Source organism: Hyperolius riggenbachi, chromosome 5 (assembly GCF_040937935.1).
Source record: "Hyperolius riggenbachi isolate aHypRig1 chromosome 5, aHypRig1.pri, whole genome shotgun sequence".
NCBI lineage: Eukaryota > Metazoa > Chordata > Amphibia > Anura > Hyperoliidae > Hyperolius > Hyperolius riggenbachi.
The window spans coordinates 212,212,066-212,226,543 of NC_090650.1; positions in this window are offsets into that span (position 1 = coordinate 212,212,066).

The window sequence follows — 14,478 nt, forward strand, 5'->3', positions numbered from 1 at the left end:
CTAACAAAGAACATACAGACAGAAAAGTTCTTCTGAGGTGGACCAGAGCTATTTTTTGTGTACCTCTGCAGATGAGTTCATGTTAAAAAAAAAGTACCTGGAAAAAAGGGCGCTGGATGTAGCTAATAAACAGGATTTTGTTTTTAAAAGGGAGCCAGATGTAGCCGATACATGTGAATTTGTGTATAAAAATGTGAATGTAACCGCTATTAGAACATAACCCTAACCTTAACCACTTTACCCCCGCCCGTACGAATTTCTCCGTCCCTTATTCCATCCTGTAACCCCCAGGGACGGAGAAATCCGTACTTTCCGCGCTGCCCGCGCTCCCGCTCGCTCTAGCGCGCACTCCCGTCGGTAAGCCCGCCGCTCGCCCGGAGATCAATGAACGGGAAAATCCATTCCTGTTCGTTGATCTAAGCCCCGCAATGATCCGCTGCTGCTCCGCTGAGCAGCGCGATCATTGTGAAAAAAAGACAAAAAAACCTCTCAGCCTCCTAGTACTTCCTGCAAGGGTCCGGAAGGATGCTTGCAGGTTGTATTAAACAAAAAGTTACTGTTGCCATCTTGTGGCCAAATAGTAAATTACACCCTAAAGCATTTTTTACATAGAAATAAATTAGTGTTACACAAAAAATTAACTCCTTACTTCCCACACTCGCCAATATTTTTTTATGTAATTAAAAAAAAAAAAAAAAATTTACAATAAAAAAAAATACATAAATAGTTACCTTAGGGACTGAACTTTTTAAATATTTATGTCAAGAGGGTATAACACTGTTACTTTATAAACTATGGGCTTGTAATTAGGGATGGACGCAAAACTGAAAAAAATGCACCTTTATTTCCAATTAAAATATTGGCGCCAAAAATTGTGATAGGGACATAAATTAAATGGTTTTATAACCGGGACAAATAGGCAAATACATTTAATGGGTTTTAATTACAGTAGCATGCATTATTTAAAAACTATAAAGGCCGAAAACTGAAAAATAATACATTTTTTTCCCACATTTTTTCCTATTTTCCCATTAAAACACATTTAGAATAAAATAATTCTTGGCATAATGTCCCACCTAAAGAAAGCCTAATTGTTGGCGAAAAAAAACAAGATATAGTTCATTTCATTGTGATAAGTAATGATAAAGTTATAGATGAATGAATGATAGTAGCGCTGAAAGGTGAAAATTGCTCTGGTGGTCAAGGGGTAAAACCCCTCAGTTGGGAAGTGGTTAAACCCCACAAGGTGGTGCCCAACCTTAAACTCCTCCTAGTGCCTATCCTTAACCCCCCATGGTGGTGTCTAACCTTAAACCCCGCCCCAGTGCCTAACCTTAACCTGTCATGGTGGTGTCTAAACTTAACCCCCCCTTGGTGGCACATAAACATAACCACCATTGTCATGTCTAACCTTACCTCCTTGTGCTTAACCTTAACCACCCAGTGCCTAATTCCCCTCCCCCCATGGTGGTGCTTAGCCTTAACACCCCCTTAGCACATAATTTTAACATCCCATGGTAGTGATGCCTAACCTTAACCCCCCATGGTAGCACCTAGCCTTAAGCACCCCTGGTGCCTAACCTTAAACCCCTGTCTCCTAATCTTAAAATTGTGATAGCTGCAATTTTGAAAGATATACTGTAACTGGTATTTGATGTGGCTGTTGTAGGTGCATTTTATGTCAACTATATAAATGGTATTCAAAAAGATCATTGATGCCACAATATTAAGGGCTTATACTGTATACGGAAGTTAGATAAGGTCCTGTATTGAAGCTGCAAACATTTCCATGATATAGCCATAACAAAATAACGGGCACCCTTTTCACCATATATAGTTGCTAATTGCAGAAAATAACATAACAATCTATGGCGGCACACTTTTTACATGGGTGGTTCCGCCACCCTTTTCATCTGATACTCAGGTAAGGATGTCTGCTGCTCAGGCACCTTGTTGAATTTGGGCAACCTGCTTCTTCTCTCAGAATGTTGTTGCCGTGCAACCTCCTCTGCTCCTTCACTCCTACTAGTCTATAGCTTCATCCCTTGATATGTCAACTACCTCTCCATAGAACATCAACTCTTCTTCCTTTACCTCATTGTAAGCATTGCGAAAATGCACCTCTCTTTCCAGATTCTTGTGGTCTACCTCTTCAGACATGGTCTGTGGAAGGTCAAGTTTGGGTAAGGGTAATGTCATTATAAATGTATGAATATAATTATAAATAATTTTAGTACTAACTCAAGTGTTTGACACATGAAACATTAAAGAAACTACAACCCCCTTCAACAACCGTTACCATACTGTGTATCTACTAATGTATGTAAACAAAGTCAAGTCAATTATAATTACTTTTTTTAACAATAGTTATTAAGACTTGACACACTCAAGAAATAACAATCAAGGCAAATGTGTTCTTTCAATGGATGTTTTCCAATGGTAATTATACCTAGATATGAAACGTTATTTATAACCAGGGTTGCTCATCCGGATTCCAGATATCCGGGTAACCCAGATAGCCGAACTTTTTTACACTATTCGATTCGGATTTGGATTCCGAATAGATAGCTATCTGTGGATATTTGGACGCATAACCCGGATATCCACGGATATTGCAGATATTCGGATGCGAAACCTATTACAAAGATAAAATCTCTCCTCCTCCTCCTCCCTCTCCATGGATCTTGTCTTCCAGGGATTTGTAGGATGTCAAAAGCAAGCTCACATACATTGGCCAGGAATCAAACCCAGGTCAACTGCTTGGAAGGCAGTTATGCTCACCACTATACCACCAACATAACATGCTGAAGCCAGCCAGTTCACTCATCTCTTCAACTACAAGAAAGGCCCAGGCTCAGTCTTAGCTACCGTAATATCTTTGTTACAGTAGGGCCCTTATTACACTTTCTCTTACAGGGCTATGGAAACCGTTTTGTCCATGCGATAAAGCAAGGTGCAAAAATGAAATCATGCCTAGCAGAGGATGGTTTCAATCCATCAACCTCTGGGTTATGGGCCCAGCACGCTTCCGCTGCACCACTCTGCTGCCACACAGTGAATGCTTTGTTGTAGGAAAAAGTGGCTTTAAAGAGAATCTGTAATGTTAAAATCGCACAAAAGTAAACATACCAGTGCGTTAGGGGACATCTCCTATTACCCTCTGTCACAATTTCGCCGCTCCTCGCCGCATTAAAAGTGGTTAAAAACCGTTTTAAAAAGTTTGTTTATAAACAAACAAAATGGACACCAAAACAGGAAGTAGGTTGATGTACAGTATGTCCACACATAGAAAATACATCCATACACAAGCAGGCTGTATACACCCTTCCTTTTGAATCTCAAGAGATCATTGTGTGTTTCTTCCCCCCTGCAGTTCTCATGCACTGAAGTTTCAGGCTGCTTGTTTTTCTCCTGCAAACAGCTTTGCCCTTGTCTGTAATTCTTCAGTATGTGAAAGCCCAGCCAGCTCAGAGGACGATTTATCCAGCTTGTAAAAGATAAGAGAGAAGAGATAAGCTGCTCTAATCTAAATAATACACAGGCAGTGTGCATAAAGGGGCCTGGAAGGGTGAGTTCATAGCAGAACCACAACACTGAAGAACTTGGCAGCCTTCCAGACACAGGCCGACAAGTCTGACAGGGGAAAGATACATTGATTTATTACAGAGATAGTGATAGCAGAAAGTGCCGCAGTAAAGCAGAACACATTAGAATAGCTTTTGGAACTAGTAGGATGATAAAAAACAGGATGCAATTTTTGTTACGGAGTCTCTTTAAACTCTGGGGTTCTCTTCAGACAACTGTTGAACACAAAAGGAGGGTGGAGGTATTTTCACCTTCCAAAACGTCTTGGAAGCTATTTAAAGGGCACTTCAGGTTTTTCTATGCGGATATCCAAATAGGTTGGATATCTGCGGATAATGGGTCTGGATATCCCCGTTCACACAGATATTTAAAAGGTCAGATTCGGATATCTAAATCGGATCCGGATATCTAGATATCCGGATCAATTCTGATTTTAACTACTTGACGACCGCCCCACGCCAACGGGAGTGGGTGGCAGCCCCAGGACCGCCTAACGCCAATTGGCGTCAAGTCCTGGGGCTCTAATTTACATGAGATCGCGTGCACGCTGCACGCACATCTCATGCTCTGGGGCGGAGCTCCTCCCCCTCTTCAGTCACCGAGCGGCAATCGCTATTTACTTGTACAGCGCTGCGATCGGCAGCAGCGCTGTACTGGGGACAGCCATGTGACATGGCTGTCCCCTCCTGAGGCTGCACAGTGATCGGCTGTCATAGGCTGAACCCTATGACAGCTGATCACGCTGATTGGCTGGCGGGGGGAGGGAGGGACTAGGGGACAACACAAATAAAAATAGCACATTTTATTTATAAAAACAACACAAATATTTATATAAAAATAAACAAAACAGAAATCAGACCCCACCAACAGAGAGCTCTGTTGGTAGGGAGAAAAAGGGGGGGGGGGGGGGAATCACTTGTGTGCTGTGTTGTACGGGCCTGCAGCTATGCCTTAAAGCTGCAGTGGCCCATTTAGTTAAAATTGCCCTGGTCTTTAGAGGGGTTTTCCAATGCAGTCCTCAGGTGGTTAAAAAGTACTATCCGAGCACCCCTGTGTATAACTGGGATGGCCTTTGTGCCTGAAAAAAAACCTGTTGAGTAATGAATTCAATATATTGTTTACAGTTTTTGACACAAAATGGTTGCAACTTAGGATGAGCTGATGAGTACTAAATATGGAAGTCGGCTGTTAAGGTTGAAGTGTTGGGATGATGGAGAGCAGTGTGCAGAGCATCAGCAAGATGTGGTGACATAGGGGACGTAATAATCTCTGCCATGTTCTGGTTCACCAACATGCAGGATCAGTTTCACCTCATGCAAAACTCAATTTGTTGTGACAAGTGGCACAATAACGAACAGTCTTGTAACGATTGGTGTCAGCACACAGAGTGTATCTGATTATTGATGATCTGCAGTATCACCAATAATACAGATGTTATACCTGATTATATGGTGATCTGCAGAATGCAGAGGAGGAGATGGAGATTGTACTGCAGCCAGGGATTCCCTGATGGCTCAGGAATCAGACTGTACTGCAGCCAAGGATTCCCTGATGGGCTGGGAATCAGACTGTACTGCAGCCAGTGGACTCCTATAGATAAAGTCCCCTGGCTGGACTGTAAGGAGGACTTCCTGAGGAGCAGGCAGCCTTTACAGCTAATGGACACCTATAGAGTTGGTGTCACAAGGAGTACAGAGAGGCTGTTCACCCAAGGAACGAGTGACAGCCAGAAGGGTCATACAAGCCAGGTCGGCAACACACGAGCAGATAAAGTACAGAGACAGAAGACTGATACGGTATCCGGGTACAGGCAAGGTTGGCAACAGGTAGACAGATAGGCAAGGTACCGAATCAGTAAGCAGGAGAGAGGTCAGCAAGGCCAGGGATCATAACAGGTATCAATATAGCACAATCCTAGTCTGAGGTGTGAGGTCCTTGGTCTCAACACCTGGGAACTAGTCTGAAGTATAACAGTAGTAACACAGTAATCTCCTAGTCTTAGGTGTGAGGTCCTTGGTCTCAACCCCCGGGTCGGGAACTAGTCTGAAGTATAACACAGTAATCTCCTAATCTTAGGTGTGAGGTCCTTGGTCTCAACACCCGGGAACTAGTCTGAAGTATAACAGTACAATAACACCGTAGCGCCTAAAGCGGAATCTGGCTAAGTGTGAATTCCCAGTTCCAACTGGTTCTAACACACTGTAAGATCTGACTGAGGTCTGAGTGCTCACACGTGAGTATTCGCAACGGCAGACAACGAGCAACTGACAAGCAAGTCCTATATATACTACAGCGCTCCGCAGCGCCGCCCCCAGCCACTCAGCCAATCCAGTGTCCAGCTGGGATCAGCTGATCGGCCCGATCAGCTGACTCCCCTTCTGCTGGTATAAAGGTCCTGTCGCCTGGCGCGCGCTCTCCATCTGTGTGCACTAGAAGGACCAGGCGAACCAGAGACATGTTGCTGCACGGAAAAGGCCACCGGCTTGAACGCGGAGACAGCCGCCCTGCCGCTTGCCCGCGCGGCGGCATCTCTGCTATTCATTACAAGTCTCTTATTAAAAATGTACAAAATGTCTATCTACAAATATACACACCAAACATCAAGTTTTAAAGGAAAAATGTAGGGGGTCGGGGAAAAATGAGTTGAACTTACCCGGGGCTTCTAACGGTCCCCCGCAGACATCCTGTGCCCGCACAGCCACTCCCCAATGCTCTGACCCCGCCTCCGGTTCACTTCTGGAATTTCAGACTTTAAAGTCTGAAAATCACTTGCATTGCTGTGTCCTTGATCCCGCTGATGTCACCAAGAGCGCACAGCACAGGCCAGCATGGTCTGTGTCTGTGCCGTGCACTCCTTGTGACATCTAGTCACTGCTACAAAACTTCTCTGCTGCACTGCCTAAAAAGCGCTGCGTAATATGTTGGTGCTTTATAAATACAATAAATAAATCAATAAAAAAGAACATAGGTGCAAAACTGCCTGCTTTGCCCACAGTAAGCTATATAGCTAAATACTTTAAAGTAATTCACTTGTATTTGTTTTTTACACAATAACACTAACCTGTGACAAATGAGTGTCTGTGGATTGGGGGGGGGGGGGGTAGTTTAGCGAAGGATTCCAGATTGCATCATGCAATGGATTCCATTTTAATTTGTTTGAGCAATACAATGGTGAATTGGAAGATTTTGAACCATACAAAACCATATATGACTGTAATTTTGATACATTTTAACTGTATTTATACTTTTATAGTAGAACATAATTGAACTCAAAGCTGCAGTGTGGTGCATTAATAAAAACATAATATTTCTTTATTGGTATTTTCAGTGGGTGTTATCGATTGGCATCGATCAGTCAGGAATTGTGCTGTGGGTGGCTCTACAGTTATCTATATCAAAGTGCTTCAAAATAAGCATTTCATGGTGCATGATAACTCTGTTCTATTGATAGAATGTTATGACACATTGTACAAAATAAAGGAATGCACTATCAAAAGAGATGATCTACTATTAGTAGGTTTTTGATGTTGTTCTGCAGAAGGTTAACCTTAGAGGGTGAAATCATACTTAGTAACTCAATATCATTATACAGATCATAGTAGAATGGCCTACCCTTTCTTTCAGGGATTTACCTTAATGATATCATTCCAAGGGAGTCTGGTTTAGATCAAGCTGGGTTAAAGATCAAGGCTGTCAGAAAATGATGTCATTAGATTCCATTACTAATAAAATCTGAGGTCATTTTGAGTACAAACACAGAGAGAAATAAAAGTTTATTTTAATTAGTATACTTGCTTGATATATATACTATATATATATATATATATATATATATATATATATATATATATATATATATATATATATATCTGTGGTAAAATGCTAATTTTCATGGAATTAAAGTACATGATAATATCTTGTTTCACTGACTTTTAATGTGCATTGAATGTTGCTACCTTTGCTGACATTGAATTATTAATTAGTTATCTCAGTCAGTTCTTTGCTGAGCGATTTAGCACAGACTTATGATCTTAAAGTAATCCTAGCACCTATTTATAAAAATATGCAGTGTGCTGTGGGTGAAGGAAGTGGTAGGCATTATTTACCTTTGTGAGGCTGTTCCCTAGCCTCTTAATGCTGGCATCCATCTTCTCTAGGGAAACCCGTAGGTGCTGCAGGTTGAAGCTCTTGGCATGCATTGTGGCAGCTGGCAACGGGTCTCTCCAGAGAAGATGGATGCCAGCATAAATATGGGGGGAGGGGGCTAGGGAGTAGCCCCCTGAACATAAGCTTTGCCTGCCAACTTTCTTCCCCCACAGCACACTAAATTTACATCTTTTTATAAATAGGTGCTAGGGATCCTTTAAGACCATAACTCGGTGCTAAATCACTTGGCAAAGAACTAACTGAGATAACTAGCTAATAATAAAGGACAGAGAGATCACCCATGCCCCCCTATGATGGAAAGTAGGTGCTGGGGTCACTGTCACTTTCTCCCCATACACTGTTGGTCACTCTCTGTCAGCCATCTTCCCCACCTTACACCTGCTGGTAACTCGTTGTCACCCTTCTATCTCACTCCACTTCTGTTACTGCTGGTCAGTCACTGCCACCAGTCTCCCATACCCCACTCCTGCTGGTCAGTCACTGTCAACTTTCTCTCCCACCCCACCCCTGCTGGTTAGTCAGATCTGTGGGGAAAGGAGTGGAAGGGGGGATGTTACCACACTTGCACACTGGGAGGAGAGGGATAAATGGAACCTAGAAAGGGGGGCCCATTAAATTCTCTCGGGGGGTTCAAGGTTTTCAGTTATGCCCCTGGGTAAATGCAATTAATTGTGCCTGATAGCTAGTCTCGGACATCAGGGCCAAATTTTAAACTGCAGAGGGATGCAGAGGCTGGTTTACCTCTTATGAAGTTTAGTCAATGGTGTTTTCGAAGACAAGTTTCCAAGGCATATCCTGCTTACTCAGGTCAATGAAAACAATTGTCCTGATGGCTAGGGTATATGTGTCTCTGCACCTCAGAGCCAATTTTTAAACAGTTTTTAAAAATGTTTAAATCATTTTTTGGGCCCCTCCACCCACCTACCTACCAATACACCTCTTCTTGGGATGTTGTTGTTTCATATTAAGAAAGTAAAATCCCTAATTTAGTAGTGCAACCAACCAGGACCATAGGTCACCACCATCCTATCCCAAGCAGAGGTGAGTATTGCCTGCTCCACAGAGTGGTTGCAAGTCCCCTTGCAACCCATTTTTGTGAATACAATTCTTTTTTTGTATTCTTGTGTGTAATAAAAATACCACACTATTGAACTTTCTTTGTCTTTTTTGAGTTTCTTGGAAGTCCTGGTCGATCACCTGGATGCTATCTCTTATTAGTTATGTTAACAGAAGAATTTGAGGTTAGGCATCAGTAAGTGCAGAGATTAACGCTAGGTGCCAAGAACAGGATTTTAATTAAGGAGTGAGATTATGGTTAGTTATGTTTTCATTATGTGTTTTGGTTAATGTTAGCCAAATTGTGGGACAGGATTACTGAAATCGCTGATGAAGACAGTGGGCCTGATTCACAAAGCTTTTCTCTTACATTATCTCACCTTCTTTATCAACTCACAATTTATCTCTCCTTAAATAACTTACCTCATGATTTACCTCTCCTTATCTAACTTAACTCATGGTTTAGCTCTCCTTATTTGACATAACTCATAGTGCAGCTCTCCTTATTTGACATAACTCATGGTTTAGCTCTTCTTATATATTTATCTCATGAATTATCTCTCCTTATTTGTTTATCTCATGTATTAGCACTCCTTACAATTAAGGTGAAAAATACGTAGCCTTTGTGAATCAACCCCAATGTCACATTGGTAAAATAAGTAGTAAAGAAGGGCAGTGGTGTCAAACCCCATGCTCATGACAAAACCTATCACACTGAATTTAAAGAGACACTAAGGCCTTGTTTCCATCTGTCCGCTTCTATCCGCTTTTTATCAGCACATCAATGTTACAGATTGATACAGGTTGCTGAAAAGCGGACAGAAGCGGACAGAAGCGCGTAGATGGAAACGAGGCCTAAGGCCTTGTTTCCATCTATGCGATTCTGTCCGCTTCTGTCCGCTTTTCAGCAAAATGTATCAATCCGTAACATTGATGTGTTGATAAAAAGCGGACAGAAGCGCATAGATGGAAATAAGGCCTTTGCAGTGCCCCAAAAAAATGAAATCTCGACTTACCTGGGGCTTCATCCAGCCCACCGTAGCCCCCGAGGTCCTCCAGCATCCTCTAGGTTCATTCCATGGTCCCGCTGGCTGCTCCGGTAATCAAGCAACTTCAGCTGAAGTCGCGCGTGCGTGTCCCCAGCACACACCCTGCATATTATCATGCCAATCACTGTAAAAGTCCTGCACATGTGCGGTTCAGTCTTTAGAGAACCGCACATGCACAGGACACTTAAGGCGATCAGCATGAGTATGCACCAGCCATGCACACGCGCAACTTCAGCCAAAGTTGCTGGACTACCGGAGCCATCAGCTGCACCACAGAAGGGACCAAGAGGATGCCGGGGCACCTTGCGGGCTGCCGGGGGCTGGAGGAAGTCTCAGGTAAGTCTAGTTTTAATTCTTTTGGCTCTGCTAAGGGTCCTTTTATGCATGCGCTAAAATCTCTGTCACAGCTGGCAATATGATACGGGAATAGCACAGCACTCCTCCTTCTCCCCTCAGCTTTTTAGCAGACCAGCATCCTGGGCTGTTTACTGGATCTTGGAAATAATACTGTTAGCAGGTTAATTGTTTTTATATTACAATTATTATAAATATGTGTGTGCATGCATGTGTGCATAATTTTGATATGAAGAATAACTTGATGATTATTTTTTCACAACCAAGAAAACTGGTATAATCTGCATTTTGAAATGCATCTTGTATAGGATAAAAAAGCATTAGCTTTTAATTACCACTATTGCAGCCCTGTATTTTTCAAACTTTGTGCAAAACTGTTTGAAATTGATTATAATTGTGCTGATACTCTATGTGTCAGTATATGTCCCTTTTAAAATAGTACTCAGCAAATTTTCCAGACTTTCTTGCTGATGGAACATACAGCTCTAGGAAATAGATGATCTACAGATTGTTCTGAATCAAAGGATGTCTAGAAACAGAATATAACATAATCGCTACAGGCGAATGGTATAAACATTGTCATTTTTTCATATCTTTTGTTCCGTTGCAGATTCATTTTCAACCTTTTATTAAAAATCTTTAGAACAGTAAAGCACAATAGGTTTTTCAACACAGTTTCTTTGACCTAACATACACTTGTGCAAACAAATCCCATAAGTTCACCACTGGCTTTCAGCTTTCAACTGTGCTTCTGTGAAATGTCAAACACTGTTCCAAAACTTCAAGGTATGCCTGGAAAATACAGTACATGGATAGGTCAGAACTTAGTAGATTGTGATCATTTAGAGAATGAAAGTTCTTAAATGTAATTTTGCTATCTAACATCTTTCAGAAAAAAGTTGTATGTTTTACAGATAACAGACATATAAATGGCATCACCGATTTAAAACATGAAACTTCTAATTTATGTAGATACTGTGTGCAAGGTATCTGCTTTCTATAAAAGCTAAGGCATGGCAGGAATAACAGCTCAATAAAAAGCTCCTTGTGTTTTTAATAAACACATATCAATTAATTAACCACATATCAATGAATATAACTATTTTGAAAAAAAGAAAATAAAACAAAAATTGTCTTATAGTGAATGGTGATCTCTAATACTGGAAACAACTTTAATGGTCATAGCTAAAGATTGATATACATGTTTATATATACCAGAAATGGTGTAAAGTTACTCCATGAACTTAAAGCAAACTTTAAAGGACAACTGTAACGAGAGGGATATGGAGGCTGCCATATTTATTTCCTTTTAAGCAATACCAGCTGCCTGGCTTTCCTGCTGATCCTCTGCCTTTAATACTTTTAGCCATAGACCCTAAACAAGCATACAGCAGATCTGGTGTTTCAGAAATGATTGTCAGATCTGACAATATTAGCTGCATACTTTGTGCCTGTTCTGTTGCATGAAGCCAGTTAGGCTCTGCCGATAAAGCTGAGCTACTGCAAAGGCACAAGGTGTCATGCACCTGCGCAGTTGGGCCAGGCTCATTCACAGACGGAAGCACAGCTGTGTGCACTCTTTGGCAAGCCCTTGTCAAAGAGGTAGAGGGAGTCTCAGTAATGGATTAAAGGAGCCAAGGGAGACAGCGGAAGCTTCTGGATTATCCAAAAGCTTCCCTCTACTGAGATATATACCCATTCTAGGGCACTTTTTCTCCCTACAGGTACACTTTAAAAATGATCTAATTTTGCCTCTGACTAAAGCTGCTACACTTGATAGATGTCACCCAAAAAGATTGTTGAGGATTTTTGTAGGCAGCAGTTTGGGAATGAGAACTTTACAGACATGCTGCATGGCTCCTGGTGAAACAGCTATGGAAAAGGGAAGGGGAGGACCTGTGAGTAGCATTTTTCTGCAAGAGCTTTTTTTAAATCTTACTTCCACAATAAGACTAGGCAAGGAGCGAGAGCAATTCATTCTGCCAAATAACACAGAGGAGGAGGCCAGTATAACACAGAGGAGGAGGCCAGTAACATGGGGAACACCTGGCTGGGCCAATCAAGAATAATTGTTTTGGTTCATGAGAATCTTAAATATATGTGGAGTCTAAGACTAAGTTTATAGTGGAACATTGCAATGCAATGTAATGGAGGCATTGTAATGCAGAAAGTTTACTACAAGTTTACTACAATAGTATCTATGCAACATTCAGAGTGCATCCTGTGTGATGCAATCAATGGACTACAATATCTCAATGCAGTGCATTACCACATAACATAGCATTAACAATGGCATTAACAATGGAAAAGAAGTATGCTTTTCAATGACCGTATGCTTTACTGCATGTGACCCAATACTCATATAACACGCAATGCTACTTTTCCGCTTCAATGCATTGCGTTCCTGTTTTTACATGAAATATAGCGCAGTTCCCACTGTGGATCAAACCCTAAACACAGATGTGGAGGGTAATTAAAGAACACCCTTAAAGGAAAAAAGACAGAGACAATGGGAGCCCGGATGGTGCAGTATGTCACAAAGTGAATAATGGATGAAAGTGGTGGAATTTGGTACTCACAAGGAGAGGTTGCAGATGGGTAAACAAACACTACAGGCAAGTGGAGAGGTATCCAGATGAGCTAGGTGTGGTCGTGCCCCTGCTACAAAAAGACTAGATGGTCCACTAAGTGGTGGAGCCACAGGGGGTCAAATAGAACACCCCTCCGAAGAAGGGTGATTCAAGCAGGATTATCACCATAAAAATCACATTTCTACAGCAACTGGTCTGAATGTATTAAGTGATAAAGATGCTAATCTTGCATTGAAAATATTCAAAACTTTTGTGTGCACGAGTGTTCCGCAGCATTCATCCTCTGACAGGGCAGATTGTCCTCACCTGATGCTCATTGTTTCTGCAAGAATTTCTTCTACCAGAGTGTTGCTGGAGTTGCCTGGAATCAGTGAAACTAGTTCTAAAGTCCATCAAAGTGTGATCAAGCGAGGCTAAGCTCCAACTTCAGCCCTGATTCAACCGTACTGACTGGATGGCCTTAGAAGCGCCAAATTTGGATGAGTGGGCAGACACTATCACTTCATACATAAGCTTTTGCGAGGACTGTATTCCATCCAAGTCCTTTAGGCCTCATCTACACGTGTAGATGAGGCGGCGATCCGGCGGCTCGATTAGCCACCGGATCGCCTCTTCCGCGTCCCCGCTCGCCGCTCGTGCGCCGGAATCAATACCCACTTGATTCCCGCTCGTCCCCACGCCGCTTATTTTCCGCTCGATTCCCTGCCATTTTCCCCTCGCGGGGAGTGAGCAGGGAATCGGTGGTGGGGAGATCCGTCCTGTCGGATCTTATCAATCGAGCCGCATCAGGGGCTCGATTGATAAGGAACATCGCGGCCGCATCTACGCGTGTAGATGCGGCTTTAAAGTATATCTGAACAATAAACCATGGTTCTCCAACAAACTACAGCAACTGCAAATGTGCAAAGAAATGACACACAAGTCTGGCAACCAGAAGGACTACAGGATGGCTAGAAACAACCTTAACTGGGAACTGAGAGCTGCCAAAAAGCAGTACGCTTAGAGGATGAGACACAAACTCTGCTCAGATGACCCACAAGCTGTTTGGAAAGGGCTCAAGGCAGCAACCAACTGTAAGCCTTCCCCTCAACATGCAGCACTCAGCACCAAGATAGCTGAGGACCTTGGTCATTTCTACTGTAGAGTTGAGAACCAGGCAGCACAGGTGGGACACCTGATATAATCTGCCCAGACCTCAACCATTGAAGACAATGCCCCAAGCCTATGCTCCCCCTCCCACCCCCCAAGTTGTGTGCAAGGCTGATGTCCTGCTCCACCTGACACATTTAACACCAGGAAGGCCTCTTACCCTGACAGCATGTCACCAACCTGTCTGAAAATTGACTTGTTAGCTTGCTTCTATCTTCACCTTCATCTATGCTAAGTCCATAAAAGAGGTCAAAGTCCTTGCTGGTTTCAAGAGGTCCACCATAATTCCTGTCCCTAAAAAGCAGGGAATCTCTTAGCTCAACAACTACAGGCCCATGGCACTCACATTTGTCATTATGAAGACCTTTGAAAGAGTGGTCCTGTCCCACCTTAAGCACTCTACTTTGCCCCAATGGACCCATTCCAGTTCACGTACAGAGCAAATAGGTCCACAGAAGATGTCATCAATATTTGCCTGGAGCTCATCAGCAACCACCTGGAAAAATCTGACTTGTAAACCAAGATCC